The 6,224-nt window shown below is 49.1% G+C and overlaps 1 long non-coding RNA gene across 1 annotated transcript; it reads left to right on the forward strand.

Annotated features, from left to right (window-relative positions):
* Window positions 1-429: 429 nt before the first annotated feature.
* LOC116983543 lies at window positions 430-6,224 on the forward strand. The gene is made up of 2 exons (XR_004414732.1): window positions 430-635; window positions 5,809-6,224. It is a non-coding gene; the product is annotated as an uncharacterized LOC116983543 (long non-coding RNA).

Here is a 6,224-nt window from a genome sequence, read left to right on the forward strand (position 1 = left end):
ATCGACTCCCTCCATCCTTGTCTCCAGTTTACGTTTGATGGGGATGGTAGTGTTGAACACCAAGCTGCAGTCTGAACAACAAACTGGATTGCATCCACTGATCTATGTGGTGGAGGCGGGGGTGAATGGTGCTGGGTCCTGACCTTTTCCAAGGTGGGAGTTGATATGTATCATAACCAATTCCTCAAACCACTTCATCACCTCAAGCATCGGTGTGACCAGTCGGCAGACATTGAGGCATGTCACCGTACTGGTGATGCCTCCATGGAGCTGGATGGCCTTTTCCTATTTGTGTTCTTGTGTTGTGTAGCTGCAAGTCATAAATGCATGTGGAAAGATTCTTTGAATTCTGACACTTGATGTATTGTATATTGTATGTATAAAATAGTTGTGGCCCAATGTAAAATTGAAAGGCGTTAAATGTTATAAAATGGTTCCAAATTGTGACCAATCCCATAAATTTTGTTCACACAGTGTCCAAATATGGCTCAAGCGACTAATCAAACACAAGTGCCTCTGCTGTGCACTACTGGATGTGGATTTTATGAGAATCCTCGGGCAAATTGGAATGTGTTCTGTCTGGTATAAGGAACACCTACAAAGACAACAAAATGGTGGTCGAATGAATCCTATAGGTAAGATAGCGTGTGATTTTATTTTTTCGATTCCATGCCCTTTGTTTTTTATTCAGGCTCCCTCAATGAATGAATGACTAAGTTTATTGGCCAAGTATGTACACATACAAGGAACTTGCCTTGGTGCTCCGCTCGCAAGTAACAACAGGACATACAGTAGACAATTAAGAATAAAACATAAAACAATAAAACATTATAGTTTAAACATGTGAATTAAATAAAATACCAGAGCAAAAGGAGACAATAGACAATAGGTGCAGGATGTCGTGCTTGGTGGCTGCGCCAAACCAGACCATGATAGAGAAGGTGAGGACAAACTCTACGATGGCCAGTATAGAATTGGACCATCATTCCCTGTGGCAGATTGTACTTCCTCAGCTGCCGCAGGAAGTACATCCTCTGTTGGGCCTTTTTGACTGTGGAGTCGATAGTGGCCCCCCACTTAAGGTCCTTGGAGATGATGGTTCCCAGGAACTTAAAAGGCTCTACAAATGTGACTGTGGTGTTGTTGATGGTAAGTGGGGTGAGGGGAGGGGGGGAGTTCTCCTAAAGTCTACAATCAATTCTACTGTCTAGAGCATTGAGCTCCAGGTTGTTACGAACGCCAGCTGTGTCACTTCCTGTCGGTAGGCAGATTCCTCCCCATCCTGGATCAGTCCAATCAGGGTTGTGTCGTCCTCAAACTTGAGAAGCTTGACAGAGGTGTCTGTGGAGGTGCAGTCGTTGGTGTAGAGGGAGTAGAGGAGAGGAGAGAGTACGCAGCTTTGCGGTGCTCCTATACTGAGCGTTTGTGGGTCCGAGATGTACTTTCCCAACCTCACATGCTGTTTCCTCTCTGTCAGGAAGTTGGTGATCCACTGACAGAGGGGTTCAGGCACAGTCAACTGGGAGAGTTTGGAGTGTAGTAGCTCTGGCACAATGGTGTTGAATGCAGAGCTAAAATCCACAAACATAGATCCCCTGGTGGTCTAGGTGTTGGAGGATGAAGTGCAGGCCTAGGTTGACTGGGTCATCCACTGATCTATTGGCCCAGTATGCAAACTGCAGAGGGTCCAGCAGGGGGTTTGTGATATTTTTCAGCTTGGCCAGCACAAGTCTTTCAAGGGTCTTCATGACTACAGGTGTCAGTGCGATAGGCCTGTAGTCATTAAGACCAGTAATCCTTGCATTTTGGGTACGGGAACAATAGTGGAAACTTTGAAGCAGGCAGGGACAGTACAGGTTTGCAGGGACTGATTGAAAATGTCTGTGTAGACCGGTGCCAGTTGTTCGGCACAGAGCTTGAGGGTAGAGGGGGAAACATTGTCCGATCCTGGAGATTTCTGGCTTTTCTGTCTTCTGAAAAGCCTCTCCACCTCCTCAATTTCTATGAGAAGTGGCCAGACTGATGTTGCGCAGCAAGGAGGGGGTGGGTAGTGGATGAGGGCCCAGTCTTTGCAGACTGGGGTCAAGCTGTGAGTAGGTGTGAAGTGTTGGTTGGGGAGGGGGGAGGGGGGAGGGGAGGTGGTACCAGTGTTAAGTTTCTGTTTATTGAACCTGCAGTAGAACTCGTTCAGGTCGTTGGTCAGCTGACGATTGTCCAGGGAGCAGGGGATTTTCCTCTTGTAGCTGGTGATTTCTTGCAAGCCCTCCCAAACTGAAAAAGAGTCACTAGCTGAGAACTTGCTCTTCAGCTTCTCAGAGTACCTTTCCTTGGCAGCCCTGACTCCTCTTCTCAGCTTGTACTTGGACTGCCTGTAGAGGTCTGCATTCCCGCTCCTGTAGGCCTCATCTTTAGACTGGCGGAGCTGTCTGAGTTCTGCTGTAAACCAGTGCTTGTCGTTGTTGAACCAGATCAGGGTCCCAGTGGAAATGCAACTGTCTTCACAAAAGATGACATATGATGTCACAGTGTCTGTATACTCATAGAAACATAGAAAATAGGTGCAGAAGGAGGCCATTCAGCCCTTCGAGCCAGCACCGCCATTCATTGTGATCATGGCTGATCGTCCCCAATCAATAACCCATGCCTGCCTTCTCCCCATATCCCTTGATTCCACTAGCCCCTAGAGCTCTATCTAACTCTCTCTTAAATCCATCCAGTGATTTGGCCTCCACTACCCTCTGTGGAAGGGAATTCCAAAAATTCACAACTCTCTGGTTGAAAATGTTTTTTCTCACCTCAGTCTTAAATGGCCTCCCCTTTATTCTAAGACTGTGGCCCCTGGTTCTGGACTTGCCCAACATTGGGAACATTGTCAATGAGGCTTGTGGTTGCTTCCCTGAACACATTCCAATCAGTGTAGTTAAAGCAGAACTGTAGGTTTTCAATGCCCTCGCTTGTCCACCTTTTCGTTGTTCTGACCACAGGCTTAGCAGATTTTAGTTTCAGCCTGTAGGTTGGAATAAGGTGAACTAAACAATGATCAGAGAGACCTAGAGTCCCCTGCGGAACAGAGCGATATGCATTCTTGATTGAAGTGTAACAGTGATCGCGTATTCTCTCCCCTCTGGAGGGGCAGGTAACATGAAGTCTGTACTTTGGAAGCTCTCGGCTGAGTTTAGCCTTATTCAAGTTTCCCAAAATAATGACCATGGAGTCCGGGAAGTCCCTCTCTACCTTCATTACCTGATTACCTGATCAGCGAGTTGCGTTTGCGCCTCACGTACGCAAGCTTGTGGGGGTGTGGGGGGGGTATGTAAACTCCAGTGAGAATAAAAGAGGTCAATTCATTCGGAGAATAAAAGGGTTTGCAGTTTATAAAGAAAGATTCTAGATTGGGAGAACAGAAGTTTGATAGTGCCGTGATGTCACTGCACCAATCCTGGTTAGTATAGAAGCATATTCCACCGCCTCTTGATTTTCTCGCTGCCTCTGCTTCGCGGTCCGCTCTATGTAGTTGAAAGTCAGTCAGTTGCAGCGCATTGTCCGAGGTCGACTCACACAGCCCGGTCTCGGTGAAGCACAGGGCAGCGACACGAGAGAAGTCCTTGTTTGTCTGGCGCAGGAGTTGCAGTTCGTCCACTTTGTTGGTGAGAGAACGTAGATTTGCATGGAATATACTCGGGAGCATTACACGTAATCCTCATCGCCAGACTCGGGTGAGTGCTCCAGAGCGCTTCCCACGGGTCCTCCTCCATCTCAAGACCTTGAACACAGCCACAGCCCCACCGATGAGTATGTCCAAATAATCCAGCGAGTGAGAAAAACGTAGCAACCCGGAACGATGCTTGGAGGTGCCGTATGTCTGATGTTAATGAGTACCTCTCTCATGAAAGTGATCTTTGTGGGGTTTTCACAGACGACACAAACAAACAAACAAACAAACAAACACATACAAAACAGCACTGTGGCAGCCATCGACAGCGCCAGTCAGAAACTCTCATGCCGTTGGTCAGCTGACCATTGTCCATGGAGCGGGGGGGGGGGGGGGGGGAATGGCCAGGTGATGTTATGGTCGGGACCCTTCTTCAGACCGATTGGAGTAGGGTGGAGAAAGCTGCAATAGAGAGGCGGAGGCAGGACAAAGTCTGACGAGTGATAGGTGGATACAAGTGAGAGGGATTGGTTGGCAGGTGAGAGGAGTCATCGACAAAGACTCGAGGTGAAAAGGAGACAAAAGGGTGTCGGATAAGGAGAGAAGAGTAGTTAAGTGTATCCACCTATCACTTGCCAGGATAGACACAAAAATCTGGAGTCACTCAGCAGGTCAGGCAGCATCTCCGGAGAGATGGAATGGGTGACTGGACTACACGTCTTCCCACCCTGCCCCCTGTAAAGACTCCATCCCCTACTCCCAATTCCTCCGCCTACGCCGCATCTGTTCCCAGGATGAGACATTTCATACCAGGGCATCGGAAATGTCCTCGTTCTTCAGGGAACGGGAATTCCCCTCCGCCACCATAGATGAGGCTCACACCAGGGTCTCATCCATACCCCGTAACACTGCTCTCTCTCCCCATCCCCGCACACGCAACAAGGGCAGAGTCCCTCTGGTCCTCACCTTTCACCCCACCAGCCGGCAAATACAACACATAATCCTCCGCCATTTCCGCCACCTCCAACGTGACCCCACCACTCGCCACATCTTCCCATCTCCCCCCATGTCTGCCTTCCGCAAAGACCGCTCCCTCCGCAACTCCCTCGTCAATTCTTCCCTTCCCTCCCGCACCACCCCCTCCCCGGGCACTTTCCGTTGCAACCGCAAGAAATGCAACACCTGTCCCTTCACCTCCCCCCTCGACTCCATTCAAGGTCCCAAGCAGTCGTTCCAGGTGCGACAAAGGTTCACCTGTATCTCCTCCAACCTCATCTACTGCATCCGCTGCTCTAGATGTCAGCTGATTTACATCGGTGAGACCAAGCGTAGGTTGGGCGACCGTTTCGCCGAACACCTCCGCTCAGTCCGCAATAACCTACCTGACCTCCCGGTGGCTCAGCACTTCAACTCCCCCTCCCATTCCCAATCCGACCTCTCTGTCCTGGGTCTCCTCCATTGCCAGAGTGAGCAACAGCGGAAATTGGAGGAACAGCACCTCATATTCCGTCTGGGGTCCTTGCGTCCCTATGGCATCAACATTGAATTCTCCCAATTTGGCTAGCCCGTGCTGTCTCCTCCCCTTCCTTCACCCTCTAGCTGTCTCCTCCCACCCTCCCATCCGCCCTCCCTCGGGCTCCTCCTCCTCCTCCCTTTGTCCTTCTTTCTTTCCCCACCCCCTATCAGTCTGAAGAAGGGTTTCGGCCCGAAACGTCGCCTATTTCCTTCGCTCCATAGATGCTGCTGCACCCGCTGAGTTTCCCCAGCAATTTTGTGTACCTTGGAATGGGTGACGTTTCGGGTCGAGACCCTTCTTCACTTGCCAGGCTTTGTCCCACCTCCACCTCCTTTTTTCAGCTATCTACACCCTACTCCTATGTCTGAAGAAGGGTCCCAATCTGAAACGTCGTCTGTCCAATTCCCTCCGCAGATGCTGGCTGACCTGCTGAGTTCCTTCAGTACTACGAGATTTGCAGTTCCTTGTCTCTCTATAAAATAACAGCGTTTTCACTGTTTATTTGTTGAAATAGCTGGGTGTGAAACGCAATGAATGTGAGTAGGAGTCTAAATGCTACTAATTTGTGCTAAGGTCAAGTCAACAAAACATTTATTGCAGATCCCAGATCCAAGAATTAATTAAATCACTTTTCTTTTAGACTTTGGACATTAGACTTTAGAGATACAGCGTGGAAAGAGGCCCTTCGGCCCACCGAGTCAATGGTGGCCTCCAATCATCTACTCTAACACTATCCTAAAAACTAGAGGCAATTTATAATTTACCGAAACCATTTAACCTACAAACCTGCACGTTTTTGAAGTGTGGGAGGAAACTGGAGCACCCGGAGAAAATCCACACGGTCACAGGGAGAACGAACAAACTCCGTACAGACAGCCCCCCGTGTACGGGATCGATCCTGGGTCTCTGGCGCTGTAAGGCAGCAACTCTACCGCTGCGCCACATTCAGCCCCATTTGACAGTGTGGGAGTCAGGATGTCAAATGGTATTAAGGAAAGAAATGCAATTTCAGATGGAATGTCTTTGGCGTGATTTAAAGATTTTGTCGAGATATAA

This window comes from Amblyraja radiata, chromosome 18, assembly GCF_010909765.2.
Source record: "Amblyraja radiata isolate CabotCenter1 chromosome 18, sAmbRad1.1.pri, whole genome shotgun sequence".
Taxonomy (NCBI): domain Eukaryota; kingdom Metazoa; phylum Chordata; class Chondrichthyes; order Rajiformes; family Rajidae; genus Amblyraja; species Amblyraja radiata.